The 15678-nt window shown below is 40.8% G+C and overlaps 1 protein-coding gene across 3 annotated transcripts in view; it reads left to right on the top strand.

Annotated features, from left to right (window-relative positions):
- The first annotated feature begins 4770 nt into the window (after positions 1-4770).
- The window catches only part of CDK17 (cyclin dependent kinase 17), a 97717-nt gene continuing 86809 nt past the window's right edge, over positions 4771-15678 (top strand). For all 3 annotated transcript variants that reach the window (XM_065043409.1, XM_065043401.1, XM_065043393.1), the window contains exon 1: positions 4771-4948. The gene's annotated coding sequence lies outside the window, so the exon portion shown is untranslated. The remainder of the gene's footprint in view (positions 4949-15678) is intronic.

Raw genomic sequence — 15678 nt, 5'->3', positions numbered from 1 at the left:
TAGTGACCTATCTTCTACTGCAGAAACCTCATTTTTAGACAATCTACAGAAAATACCTCACAATTTACTATCAAGTATGAAAATTGTACAGGGCTGGGGTAGGTCTAATATCTTGGATTTTGAAAAGCAGGATGTCCTGCCTTTCAAAGCAGTAGCAGAGGAATAAAGGAGTGTCTAGCCATTTGTTTGCAAACCAGGGCAGAAGTGTACAGAAAGAGTCTCTCTGCTGTTAACTTCCTTCTAAAAGGATTAACCGGACTCTCACTGAAGTCAATGGAAATACTTCACTAATATCAGTTGGAGGAATCTCCAGCACCACCCATGTCCCAAAAATATGCACAGCCAGTAGACACTTTCTATGTCTAACTCCCAGAAATGTTGGATATAAATAAAAACATCAGTTCAGACATTCTAAGTATTGTCTGCATGAATGATAAATAATGTTATGTGTGAGGAAATGAGAAATAATATTTAAGTAGCAATTTGATAGGATGTTGTGAAGTTACATATGGGGACTGACAGATTAAGAAACATAAAGGAAAAAGAGAGTGAACAGTGGTATGTGCTATGTATATGTCAAGTTATATATAATAAATATCTATATGCTAGAAAACGACAAAATAAAGGGATAAGGGAGAAGCACAGCATGACACAGACCTTCCAGTAATGGTAATTTCTCCAGCAATCGACCAGTCTCCAAACACCAGTACAGCTACACAAATGCAAATCTCAGGTGTAGGTAACAACCCCACTATTTGCACTTCAGGAACTCTTTCCTGCTTGTCAAGCAAGCAAGGTTTACAAGAACAAATAGTATCTTTCCCTGTTTCTGTCTGAAATATACAGTGCAACTAAGTCAACGACCAGTCATCAGTTACTCAAATCACGGTATAAATGGCTACAGTTCTTGTTAGCAGAACTAGTATATAGCTTTTTGTTTCTTGCAAGGGTGACCACCTTCTTGTTGCTATTTCCTGCTTCCATTCATCCAAAAAAGAGGTTTGGTCTTCCAGTGATGCTAGAGATTTGTTTTTTCTAGCCTCGAGGTCTGCAAGTATTACTTTGCAGTAAATCCAAGTAACCTGGAAAATACTTTATATGAATACCAGGTTGGTATAAGAAAACAAGAAACTATCTTAATTTGATTACTTTAAATGGATTGGAGCTTTGCGTAGGTGGAAGAGGATCATTACAGAAAGGAGTGCTACACAGACTAATATATACATAGCTCGTGCTGTGAGCAGAACAATAGCTCTAGTTCTTCTCTCAGAGCACAGATACAATTAGTTAGAGGATATTGCATTCTTCAGAAATTTTTGGCATCCAATAGAACAAAACAACCACATTTCAAAATAAAATATTGTATTTGAAAATCATTTCCCCTTTTAATTACCTGCCAAGACTTTCAGTCTTTCCCCTGCAGAAGAACACATCCCTTGTCAGCTGAACACAATGCTTTCCCACGCTGCTGGCTGGTTGTGAGGTTGCTGACTCCTGCTGCTGCGACACAAAATCCTCAACTTAGCTCTTGGCAGGAAAGTAACTGCTTTCCACATACGTGGTGTTAAAAATGCACATGTTTCTGTGAGGTTTCCATCTACCATTATGTGAACTTCAATGATTTAACTCCTATGCTTTTACCATCACAAAATAATTTTTCTGCTCAATAAATGCAGAGGCAAAGCCAGTGTTTTCATATTCAAAGCAGGAAATCTTGGTCCCCTGACAACACTGTAGTCCTACTGCTGGATTTATATTCTAATGGCTGATGGAGATTTCATCGGATTGTCCAGTAGCAATAATTCATTTCATCTAACCTGTGCGTACTCTGTTCTCACTAGCACAGAGAGCAGACCTATGCCACTCAGCAGCCAATCCATCTTAAAACTAGTTTAAAATATTAATAATCATGGTTAGCTAGATGGAAATATGATTGATTGCTACATATTCCACTAAATAATAAAACATATCAATAGCTATAGTTATAAAACCAGACTCATGGGATAAATTAATCAAAATCAGTGCCTATGTTTCGAACTTATGTCTGTCATTCTGTCTTGCTTCTGTACGGTCTTTTGCCCAGATGTGGAAATCTTTATCTGAAGGCACCAGGTAGTGGTAGACACAAAGGCCAAATGGATATCAAGCTTTATATCGTTAGAGATTCTTCCCCATTAACAACTCATTATTCTCCCTATTATAAGTGGAAAACCTTAAAACGTTTTCACTGCACTGGAACTAGTGTTGACCCCATATTTCTTGGGTGACTCATCCTAACTGTTCATTTTTTGTTTCTTCTTTTGTTTGTCGTAATTACTTTTCCCGTCATACCAGAAGTATCAATGGCAGACACGAATATGTATAAAGCAAAACAAGCATATTTTGCTGATATTTTTAATACTTGAAAACAAAAACACAGCTTCACAAACTTCCAACCCACTTTCTCCCCATACTTCGTTTATGAAACGTAATTTACTTGGACGTGCTGCAATAAACGCACTCACTGCCGTGCTGTCTCAAGAACTTGTTTTACAAATCATGTATGTAATAACAAACTCACAACCATTTAAAATAGCCTTCAAATTTAATAAGATAAAACAAAACACAGATCATCCTGTTGGCATTCAAAGATCAGGAGAACTGGTAGGTCTAGCAAGAACTGGTAGGTCCTGCGCTTTAAAGCAGATCCATAAGGGTTATCTTTGCATGACTAGGAAGTTCAAAGCTTGAATATCTGCTTTCTCTATGTTATTAAAAATCCCACAAGTTTTGCAAAGGTAAGCTAGCTATCCGATGTCTTGAAAACATTCAAAAAGACCTCAGTAATCATGTTTTGTCTCTATGAACAGCCAAGTGTGTTTCTGAGTCATACTAACTACTTTTTATCCTCAACTGATTTCCCCAAAAGTCAACGTCTGGATGAGCAAAGTGAACTTGTGCGCATGTAAGAAGTGGTTTCATGCTTGCACTCCTTTTTTAGGCAAGAGCAATTGACTTCTGCTTACTGGGAAACATATTCATCTCTGTTATGGTTTGCTGGTGCTGCTGGAAGGGTGCAACAGAGCTGGAAGCAGGGGAATTTTCAGCTGGCACTGCTCCTGCAAATGCAGCTCCCACTTCGCCCTGATCTGGAGAAGGCCTGGCTGGATTAAGCTGCGCGTGGAGTTACTCAAGCTCAGGAGCTTGCTGCTGCTGCAAACTAAAATACACTCTCCACCTCAACACACCATAGCACATTGTGGTGGTGGTTCAGTCTCACTCACTGTATGTGGTGAAGCAAAGACTCAAAATACCTCTGAGTTGGTTGCTCTTTGGGCGCCCACGATGTGGCCTGGCACATTCAGTCAGTAACCCCAGTCTGTGTGATGATGGGAGACCCATTTTGAGAAAAAACCCCGTGGTTATGACACTGAACTTCAGCTGACAAAGCTAAGAGAGAGGGAGCAGGCAGGCAGTGAGGATCAGCAATGGCTAAAACCAAAACAAAACAGCTATTTGCCAAATTCTGCCCTAAGTGTACCTATGACCTGGTACTTCAAACCCATGTTCAAACCCATGTCACTTAAATTACGGAAGAGTTGGCCTGCTTGTTATATATTCTTTGTATGGTGGAAATATGAAAACAAAAGTGAACAGTAACTGGCTCACAAGACTAGTTTTTAGCTTTTCGGTCCTGTTCAGCAGCACATGAAGCCTAGGAAATTTAGGGGTGGAAAGGGCTGAGAAATGAGGGAATGTAAACTGCATCGCTTTGAGGGGAACAAGATTCAAAGCGCGGGAAGAAGTGCTGTTGGCGCTGGCAGAGCCACCGCAAGAAAGACAAGAGGGATGGTACAGGCACTGTGCATGCAGGAGACAAAGGAAAGAAAATACCACAAGAATAAATACGGATGTTTTTGTAGCGACTGAGCTAGAAATCGATCTAAAAAGCCACATGGCTTCCCTTCAGTTACCGACTTGTCGGCCGGGGAGGAATGGGCTTAGGGGGGCTGGCTGCCACCTCAAAGATGGGCTAAATCATCTCGCAAATCCGAGAGGAAACACCGCCGAAAAAAATGAGCGAGCAAACACCCCCTCCCACATCGCCCTGCCCGAAACCGCTCGGGGAGACCCCTCGCCCGCCCAGCGCCAGGCAGGGCCTCGGGGCGGCCTCCCGGGCCCCGCGAGCCCGTGCCCTGAGATCCGCTTCCTCCCGCGGCAGGCGGCGGCTGCGCAAGGCGGCTGAGGCGGGAGCGGCAGCGCCCCCCGCGGCTCAGCTCGGCCGGGCGCTCCCCCGCGAGTGCGGGGTGCGCACGGAAGGGCCGCGGCGGGAGCCCCCTCCGCCGCCCGGGGCAATCCCCGCGGCGCGGGCCCCGCGCTCCGCCCTCAGCCCCCCCTCCGCGGGCCGCCCCGCTCCCTGCGCTGCCGCCGGCTCGGCGGGCCGCCGCGGCCGCTAGGTGTCGCCGGCGCCCGGGCCTCCCCCGCGCCCCTCCTGCGCCCCGGCTGCCGGCGGGGCTGGCTCAGTGCGAGTCGCCGCGCTGCGAGCGGGCGGAGGCGTCAGCCTGCAGTGGAGACGCACAGCCCGGCTCGGGTCGCCTCTTCTCCGCGCACTCCCGCGGCCCGGCCCTGCTGACGCGAGGCCACCCGCGCCGCTTTCGGCACCGCCGGCCGCCCACCGGGCGGCTCCTGCGCACGGCCTGCGGCCGCTCTCCGGCGGCGGGCAGTCGCGGCAAGGCGACGGCTGCAGCGGCGGCGGGGGGAGCAGCCATGTTGGAGCGGGGGATAAAGTGACTTTCCTCGGGGAGGGAGCGCGGCCGGCGGCCCGGCGGAGGCGGCGGGTCTCGGAGCAGCGAGGGGAGGGCGGGGGGCTTGTCTCCCGGCGGCCGGATACCGCTCCTGGTCGGAGGAGAAGGGGCAGGAGAAGGGGGAGAGGAACCGCCCCCGGACCCACGGAGCTCGGGCGCTGCTGGTGAGTTGTGGCTGCTCATTGTCTGCCGGCCCCGGGGTGCGGGTCGGGCCCGCGGGGGGCCCCGGGCCTGCGTGTGCGTGGGGCGTCGCGGGGGGGGTTGAGGTCAAAACGCGGCTCCGGAGGAAGGTGGTGGGAGATGGGGCGGGGGGTCGCTCCGCCAGAGCGCTCGGGGAGCCCGCGGGGGCCGGCAGGGCCGCTCTGCGCCCCCGGGCTGGGCTGTAGGGGATTTCCGCTGTCGGCTGGGAGCGGCTCCGCGGCGGCCGGGGGGCAGCTCCGGGGTTCGAGCTCCGTGTGCGGGGCGAGCGGAGGGAAGCCGGGCCTGAGCCGGGGCTTGCAGCCGGTGGGCACCGCGGGGTTTTTCGGCGATCTGGTGTTGGTAACCGTGCTTTCCCCGCCGCCTCCTCCCCTTCAAACGAGGCTGCTTTCTCCTGACAGCTCTTCTCCTCGCAGCCTCCGCACCTATGACACATTCGCTCCTTATTGCAGGTCTTCCCCCTACACGCACACCCAAAATATGTAGGTTTCTGCGCGTGGCATGCGAGTTTTTGTGCCTTGAGCTTTGAGTTGGTAGATGACAGGATACGTGAACATTTGCTGACCCTGAACTTCTGTGAACTCCTCCCTCCCCTTCCTCTCTCAAATATGTAATGGCTTGAGTCCAGTCAGAGCAAAATGGTTCTTCTCTCTCAAGGACGGGGAAATTAGGTGGCATTAGGTGTGTTTTATATTTCGTGGAAATTTACTACGCCAGCCAGTCCCAATGCCGTGTTCATGGGGTGGATTAGCTGCTGCGGTAGAAGGCTGCTGACCTTGATCCCCTTTGTCTCCTGCAACAATTTCGGGAGCTGGCTGGAGTTGTTTTAAGCTCAGTGCCGTCTTTGGCACTTTGCAAACGGTGTTTAACAGTATTACGGGTGTTGAGAGGGGAACAGGGCTGAGGTATATCATAAGCCAAACTAAATTATTTAAGAAGCATCTGTTTCCCTTTTTTAATTTTGGTAAATAATTTAGACGTTTGTTGTTGTTTTTTTTTTCTTTCTGTATTTTAATAGAAGATCAATAGCAACTTTCTTATAGCTATCATGGCATAGATAGGAGATGAGGAAGCCTGATTTGACATTCTTCCGTTGCTTCCCCGCCTGTGTTTCCCTTTTAAAATTGTATGAATTGCACTGGAAGCTAGATGACCAAAGGTTAAATACTTGGGAGATGTGGGGCAGAGGAAAAAAAAAAATGAAATTATCCTTAGTACCAAATTCATGTTTGTTTTTGTACTAGAATTGTACAGGAGTGAAGTAAATGATCTGGTATTTTATGTGCCTAGGATGTTAAAGAAATTGCCATATTGCTTTGTTGTAGGAATTCTGTATCATATGCAGCTCTTGTTATTTATATCTGCACTTCAATAAATGATGTGAGAGAGACTTGTTTTGAATAATTAACACAAAAGTAACAGATATGAAAACGTGAAATCATATATTTGAAATGCAGAGTGAAAAATCTCCTTAAAAATTGTTTATACTTGAAAGAACAAACTGAATTTTCTTCTCCAACACAGAGAAACTATTATAATGTTAACTTGGCATTAAAAGGGCCACTTACATCTGAAAGATGAAAGCATCTTTTTTTGATGGCGTTATTTAAATACTGCTTTGACGATAATGAGTCTGGCATACAAAAATCTGTAGGAAGGATAATGCAGTGTTCATACCTTGCATTTGCATAGTGTGCGGTGTAGTCCTGTGTTTACCCACGATGGAGGTCTACGCAAATCAGTAGATGGGATCTGCCTACATCCATACCAAAGAGCTTGCAGATTGGAGCCTGTGTCGTCTGAAGCAAATTATAATTTGAAAGCAGCGAGTAGCTTATTGCAAGCTCGGCTAAGGATGCAGTGCATTAATTGATCTTTTAAATATGTAAAATACCATCGGCGCGTAGTGAAATACTTGATTTATAATTCCAAATATAATTAGATTGAGAACAACTGAAAGCCAGAATTGGGCGCTGTATTTCCCTTGAATGACTCTGGCTTCAATTTCTGCCCAACGCTGCGGTGTGAAAATACGATACAGCTTATGACATGGATGTTGAGACATTCTGTATGCCTGTGTTATAGTTACAATGTGGAGCTCTTACAGTAAAACTGGGCAGATTTTTTTGAATGGCTTACTAACATATAACGTCTTGTAATTTCTTAAATGACTATCTGTTGCTAGAAGAAAAAAAAAATAGAATGTTTCACTCTCTTATTAAGTTTTGTTTAAGCATGGTATATTTGAGTAGACCAACCTAAAAAGTGCAATCAGGAAAGGCTTTGTTAGAAACTGATTCAGTGAACAATCTGTATTAAAACCTTTCTGTGAATTTGCTCTTTACCTTCTTCACACATTTAAAGGAAGCTGTTGGTATTTCACATACTGATCATCTTTTGTTTGTTGGCCAAGAGAGTTAATCAGCTGTTTTTTAAAAATGTATCTATACCAGTTGTATCCTTATTGAATACACAATCTGGTGCGATGTGAGAATTGACAAGATCATGTCTAAAACCCAAGCTCAATAATAATAAAGCTTTTCTAGTGTAAATTCATTAAATGTTGCCTACAGTTTTTAAGTTAGGAGTATCTTAAGTTCTTAGCTGCATCATTGTAATGCTTGCTTTTTTATTTTTACAGCAAGCTCTGAGTATGTATCTGCTGAGGCAGCTGGACACCACTGTCATCAGTGGTACTTCTGAATTTGATAGGAAACGCTACTCCACAACTTTAGCTTGTAAAAATCCTTTTAAAAGGCCTGATGTTTATGCAGCAGTTATGCTCCTCATCTGAATAACAGACTAAACCAGGGTATTGCTACTGATCATTGCCTTTTTTGCAATACCTGTAATTGTAGCAGTGACTTTTTGCTTCTGAGTGTAAGGACTGGAAAATTTTTTCTGTGCCTGTTCACATGCTGATATGAAGATTATCTTACTTGGATATTAGAGGTAAAAGCATTTTATATTTGAATATTTTGATCACTAGACAATAGTTTTAATTTATTTATTAAAAATCTTTAAGAAATATAAGACTAGGGTTTTTTAAAGAACTTTACAAATGTTTTCTATCCTGCTCTGCATACCTTTTTGGGGCCTACTAACTTTTTTTCCCCATTAAGCAGGGGAATTTCCTCCAGAAATAGTAAATTCCCACAAATGCCCATTAATTATGTGGAGTACTTTCTGTTTTCCTGTGTTTTTATGAAGAGTTGTGATGTACTTTTGACAACTGTTTCTCTGAAGAGTGAGAGTTGGTGCTTGTTTAGTCAAACAAGTAGTTATAATTCTTTATCCAATACAAATCCATACATGCAAATTTTTAACTAACCTGATGGATTGGCAGTTCTTCCAGGGTTGTCGGTTTCCTGGACTCCTTTTAGAGTTCAGTAGAACTGGCTAATTAGAATATCTACAAACAGCGGTTTAAACCTCAAGCATTTAACCACTGATGTTGATAGTCACAAGGGACAGACAAAACTGGAACTTAAGGTAGTTTGCCAACTTAGAGCACAAGAACATAGAAAAGAATATAGTTATTGAATTTTGTGGTCTGGTTATATGGAAAACAATAACCTTAACAGATGCATAGATCAGGTAATAAATCAGTCCTCAGGTAATAAGGCTTTTGCCACTTCCGTGGAGATCATGATACCTTATGTCTGACTATATTATGAAATATCATAGACACACTGATACTGGAAGCAGTAATAACCCTGTGCTTTACTGGCATATTTGGGCTTTTGTGGTCTAGTGCCTATTTTTAAAGGATTAGAAATTTCTTTCATTAGGGTACATGAGGTTACCACAGGGTCCTATGTATAAGCACGAATGTTATAAAGAGGGAAAAAATAAATGTGTGAGCAGCATTGCTAAAACTACAGCAGCAGCAGCAAAAATAACTGTCAAATCACACTTTAATCCTGCCCCACATGAAAAAATAATGATTGCAAGAAAAGGGAAAATACTATCTTTATAACATTTAAAAACCCTCAAAGTCTTCTGTGAATTTCAGGATGATTTTCTGCTTGCTTACTTCTGTAATAGCTTGAAAATACAGTAAGCTAAAGAACAGCTTTATCCTAGATTTTGATTATGACCTTTTTTCCTTACTTTTAATCTGCTCTGGAACAACTAGTTGTGCATATATTATGATGAGCAAGGCTGTGTTATTATACCAGAACAAAGAAATTACATGTCTTTCATGTACACTCCGAGCTACAGTTCTTGCCGGTATGTATTTTAAGTTGGAGTTGCTAGGTATCTTGCACAAGCGAATGTTACTCTGCTCCCTCTAATCGTATTTTATTTAATTGTAATGTATACCTCATAATTGTACTCCTTTCTCTGCCTGCTGCTGTTTTCAAGGCTTGGTAGGGTTGCATGATGGTATCTGATTTTTAACATCCGCACCTTGTCAGCTTCACTAAGGGTACTTGCATGCTTTCAGTTTGTGTTGAAGTTGGCAGGATCATGACTCTCTTCTGTGCTCAGTGGATTAGGGCGTTTTGCAGACATGTAGCTGTACTGATATGCTTATATCATAGTGAACTGCCATAACCTGCATAGTCATCTTTCAGAAATGTCTCCAGGTATTTCTAAGTTCCTACTCTTACCTTACTGATATGGAATTATCTTGATTTGTTTGTATTTTGTTCAGGTATGAATGAGCCAGACGTTTTTATACAGCAATCATTAAAGCTTTGGTGTTCACTACAACAGAGATCTTTGGGAAATACGAATTCCTGAGAATTATCAATTAATACTTCTTATTGGCAAACCTATTGTCCTGTAATTGAGAGAAAACTTCTTAGATTAAAAAGTTACAGTGGCCTGTAGGAGTAAAGAAGACAGTTCACAAAAATGTAAACAAGTTGAATGAAGTGACTATGATTGGTAAGAATTGATGAGGAAAACTCATGCTGTCACAGACTACGACAATAAGGCAGAGTCTTTTCAGGAGGAAAATGAATTCTAACAAAGCCATTAGCCTGTTACAAATGCTTAAGAAAATGTTGGCATTTGACGGTCTTCAGAAGAGGGTGATGTTCATTAAATACTGCTATATTCGGTAAAACCAGATGATGGTCGTGTGTGATGATGTGAAACTCTTCCTGAGAGAACCTGAGGGTGTTAAACAGCTGGCACTGAAGTTGCATGGTAAGAATTGTGAATGTTTATAGGGTGCTTTCTGGAGTGTTAATGCAGATCATGTTTTTCAGTATGTCTCAGAACACTGAGAAATTGTGTAGTTTTAGCACAACTTCAGGTTTCTTTCAATGATTTAAAAAGTTATTAATATGCATAGTAATGGGTATTAACAGCAGGAGTTTAAGTGAAGGAAATAGCTGTTCAGCATATATTTATAGAAGACTGATCTTATGAAATTAACTTCTGGTTCTCTTGGTAGGATTACAAACTGTGTGTGGTTTAACACTGTTGATACTGCAGACAGGCTTCTCTGAAACCTTTTACTTGGCTGTTATGTGACATTTTGATTAAGGAACTAAAATGATAGATCAAGTGTCTACGTATTAAATGGGTTACAACCTGGCAGATAATGTGAATCAAGTGGTTAACTATAAATAGTTGCCGTGTTGTGTAACTGCGTGTGATGAGGACTCCTCATCCTCCAAGTACGATCACAAAGGAGCTGTGGGAAACCTGCTCAGATCTTGCTGTCGGGCGCTGCCACTAATGAAGGGAAAGCCAGTAAAAATTGCTGATTGTTTTTGTAGCTCGCACAAAAATGGGAAAACAATAGAGACAGCAGAACGGGTCATTAGCGCACGGTGGGTGCTTGGAAAAATGGCAGTTTCCTGCTTGTTTTCTTGATGTGGCATATTATATCAGACTTTAAAAGATTGAATACAGTATGTTAACTTCTGAAATAAATTACTGATTTTTTTTTAAATTAAAACAAATAGAGTATAAGCAGTTGTTAATATTAGCTTTCCGCTTTGAATTTCTTTTGTAAAGCTTTGGAATAATTTTTAATGTGTAATGCAGAACAGATATTAAGTGTTGATCTGCATTTAGTATGTGGGTTTTAGGGCAAGCTTTTATTTTAAAAACATATTAATAGTACAATTAATTCATTAATAATATACAAGAGGAGGAGAGTCAGTTATGGAATAATAGATGACATTTTATAATATTGCCACTGGTTTTCTGTGTATCTTGAAGCAAAGTTGAATTCCTAAATGTAGAATTCATAAACATTCTGTGTAGGCCAAAAAAGTTGTGGTCATTTACATATTTAACTGGGGAAATTTAAAAGCCATTTTTTCAGTCTGTCCCTAGTTCATTGCAAGGTTCCTCTGTTCTTTTTCTCTTCATCCAGATCTGGTTGTCATAAACGGCAGTATTTACATATAGAGGAGGCTTGTTGCTGCCTTAAGTACTATTTGATCTTAAAGCTCTGTCATAAATGTCTTACTAAATTGTTTAAGTGTCTGTTTGTGAAATGTGAAACTGTTCCATAATTCACCTTATTTATGTTTGCTCTGAAAACTAAATATAAAACTTAAGTCTTCCTGTATGACTTTGGGAGACTAAGCTTGGGCTGGTACTGCCTGTGGATAACTTTGTTGCTCCACAAGCAATTTGAACTGGCACAATTTTGTCACTATAAGAACTGTGGTTGTTTTCCCCTGGGCTGGCTGGTGCCTCTGTACTAGCAGGTGTCTGGTGACCATTGATGACTGTGTCAGGGAACCCGTGGAGGTTTCAATAGGCCTTCAGCTTCAACTTTACTTTTGTTTTTTAGATGTAAATAATGGTCACTTTCTGCGGAATCAATGGAAAAACAACAGTTTGTAATTATTTTTTTTTAAATATCCTGAGCAGATGGGAGGGGAAACTTCCTGTTGTACTGAGAGGAAAGGAGGTCCTTGACTGCGAAATATGTCAAAGTTTTAAATACGCTATATTAAAGTCTTTTAGAAATTATGTGCAAAACAGCAGGTCAGAAACTTCTTTTGATACTGAATAGGAAGGGACAGTGGGGAAACAATTACCAATAAATCATATAAAGTATATTCTTAATTTTAAGCATCTGTACATCTTTGGGTGGGAGTTGTGCAAGGAAGTGGAATTTTTGATGTGGGAATTGTTAGTGTTGGAGGAAAGAAATCCAAGAAGCAGAAAATAATGTTTTTTATTGAAAATAGTATTTTAGAACTGTACTATTACAAGCTGAAATTAAGCTATGGCAGGCATTCAAAAATCTTTGGAATAGGCAACAATTAAATAAAAAAAGTCAGTTAATAACTATAGTGGTCATATTTTACAGGGGCCCAACAGGGGAGTTGTGCGGGGTCCTTGTTTTTTCTGAAGAAGGGATCACCTCAGGAGAGACATGATGAGGTCTTTGGCTTTTTTGAAGCTAGAGTTTGGATGTAAATTACTGAAGTTTATGCTGGGTGTTCTTGAAGGATAATGTCCTGTACGACACTCAGATAAAGAAGTTTCAGAAGCAATTCCAAAAGTTTAAGATTCTCTCTTTACCTTTGTCAATGTGATTCAGTAGGATATGGCGAAGAAGCAAAATATTTTAAAGCTTATGCTATTTACCTTCAGGATTAAACAAGATAAACAGCTTACAGTGTCCCTGTTTGCACAAGTCACAGTATTTTTAAACCTGCTGCTTATAATTCTAGGTTGTTGATCATGGAATGCAGTTAACCTAAATGTTTTACTGTGACTTGGTTTTGATACATCTCAATATAATTCTCAAAACCAAATGTTTGATCCATAAGCAAAAAAACGCTTTAAAATTTATTTAGGCAGAAGGCCTTTTGTTATTATGCATACCCTTTTTTTTTTTTTCTGGACAGCACAGGAGAAACAGCGTAATAGTGTATAGTAATTAGTTTGCTCAATAGGTATATGCTTTTCTTCTTGAATTATGCATTTTTAGGAGCAATATGAAGTAGATCATGAGTTCTCAAGGTATGGGTTTGATATGCTTTGGTAGTAAGCTTAGGTAGTACATTTTAAACTGTGTTTGTTTTAGTTTGTGTATAAAATGTAAAGTGTTGAGTGTTAACAAAGTGTTCTGAACCTGCTTCCTTTAAAATGAGCTTCTTTTTTTTTGGTGGCCTTACATAATAGGAGTTTTGGTTTCCTGGTATTTGTGCATATTTCTGGTAGTGGAAGAGGTAGACATTAGTTAAAGGATTTAAGTCATAAGTTATTTCTCATTGTTAAAAGTTATTTGCAGGATGAATGGATAGCTGGTGATGATTTGCACCTGTAGATGCATCTTAACGAAATACCTATATTCTTTTTAATCCTCTGTTTCTAGGAGTGGGTAGATAAAAGCTGTTTTGTTTTATTTTGTTTTTTCAGCAAATAGTTTATTCACATCTAAAATATGAACTGCGCCAAATTGTCTGATTTGAGTTTTGACTTTTTTTTTTTTTTATGCTCATCTCTGATCAGTAGAGAGCAACAGGTTCAGAGGGTAATCCAAAGATCTTAATATCGAGCTGCTTCCCTTTCCACATTACCTTGGAGGGAGCCCATCACAGTCATTGTTTTTGTATTACAACATTACAGTTTGAGCTGAATTAAGTGCTTGCTTCAGAATAATTGTTGATGCATTAGTAAACTGAATAGGTTTCCACTACTATCTGCAGAGTACTGGAGGGAGAAGAGAGGGCAGGAATTACAGGGTTCATGGTGAAGAAGGAAGAGGGGGTTGCTGGGTGATGGAACCAAGCATGTTCTTACTGGTGGTGGGAAACTGTTAATCGACCTCAAACTGGTATGAAATTTTCTCTTAAGTGCCTCAGGTGCCTAAAGATGAACAATGTGAACACCCCTTGCAAATTATGCTAATGAATCTTTAACATGTAAGCAATAAATTGTGCAGATTTTTCTTTATTCTTCATTTCTGCTTGCAGATGCTCAGCATGAATTAAAATTCTAGTCATGTGAGTAGTAGTGATGGTGTATTTTAATATTGAAATAGGTTGATGGATGATATGTTTTCACTCTATGTCTCATGGCAGTTTCAGAAACTAGGCTTGCAAGGACAAATAAAATTGATGTTTTTTTTGTCTTATGAAAACTTGGTTCTTAGAATATATAGGTCCATGATAAAATAAGCCTAGTGAAGATCAGAGCATATACTACACTTGCAGTTGATGTTTATTATTGACTTTTTAACAACACTGCACTGCATTATGTTAGTAGTAAATGTATGTATTTATATGACTGGATTGTCATATCTGCTTTTGGTAACTGAAATTGTGTGTTAATTCAGAGAGTTTATTTTTTGGTTTTGCTTGGAAGATAGGATGTGAAATCTCTGTTTTACTTGTATATTGAGAACTGTTTCCTTGGGTAAGTTGACATGATTTACCAAGTTTTATGCTAGTTTAGATAAACTGTTGAACATGTTATTTTAGGATATAACTGCAACAGGTTTTGTGTAGTGACATCGTCCAGTTTTCATGGAAAGTAGTGCATTGCTAGCTAAAGTATGCAGGGATGGATTATGTCAGTTTTTGATTGCTTAACTTGAGGCCTCTTTAAGATACTGATCTTCAGGGTGGAAGTGCTGAGGAGGTTTTGAAAATCAACCTTTACAGTGTTGGCTGCAGAGACGTGTTAACAGAAATAATAACCTGACAGTGCCCAAATACCTAATGGTAAACATTTCTAAGAAACAGCCGGAGGAGAAGGGAAGATGGTGTATCTATAAAATATCCTGAAGCCAACTTTATACTAATACAATAGGGTAGCTTTTCCCTTTTCTATGGCTGGGTGGTATCTTGCTCTCAGTATTTTTATACCAATGTAAATTAATCTTTCCTGGACTATTTAACCAACATTCATGCTTTACATCCCAGTCTAGGTAATTGCACTGGTGCCTTTTCCAGTCGTACATCAGACACAGCCAACACATGTAACCTCACTGCTTCTTGGCAGGCCTAGGCCTGAAACACAGACTTGGAAAGCAGTCGTATTGACTCTCTTCTACACAGAATATTCTCTTAACCACGTTTGGTATACAGAGCTTCCAGTGGTAGACTGTTAGCAAAAAAAAATCATTGTCACTTAAGGGAGAAAAAAACCTCAACCCTCTGATACAGCACAGGAAGCATAATTGTTGACGGAGAAAATTCCTTTTCTGTATAGTCACTTTTATGAGAAGAGCCACACCCCAAAGGTAATATGTTTAGCTTAGTGGATCCTAGTGACATAAGAGATTTTTTTCCCTTGTATTCAGAGACTTAAAGAGGATAAAGAAAATTATGTGATTTAATATTCTTTCAAAATTATTTGTGGTGGTTGCCACATTATTTGTGTTAGTTCTAATGTAAAAATATTTATGATCATAAGAGGCTTCATAAAATTAACACATTCCTTTTTGTGCAAAAGTGGGAGACATTTATGATGGTCCTTTAATTTTGTTTAACCCCTGACGAAGCTCCTTCCACAGTGTGCACCAGCCTTTTCCTGCTAGGTAGTAATATTATTCCAGTTGCATTGAGTTATCATGGCTCTTTATCATAAAGTCTAGGAAGCTTTTTGATTAAGCAGTCTGAAACACAGGCAAGCTGCACTCTGTTTTCCAGCACAGAAGTGAGCTTCTAATAATGTCCCTTTCCCTTCCTTGGATGATTAGCTCTGCTGTATTTTTGAACTAAACCTTAGGATTAGCAGTGGTTTTGTTGGGGGCAAC

This window comes from Columba livia, chromosome 1 (genome assembly GCF_036013475.1).
Source record: "Columba livia isolate bColLiv1 breed racing homer chromosome 1, bColLiv1.pat.W.v2, whole genome shotgun sequence".
Lineage (NCBI taxonomy): Eukaryota > Metazoa > Chordata > Aves > Columbiformes > Columbidae > Columba > Columba livia.
The sequence above is the reverse complement of the archived record's forward strand: the minus strand, read 5'-3'. Positions and strand labels throughout refer to the sequence as shown.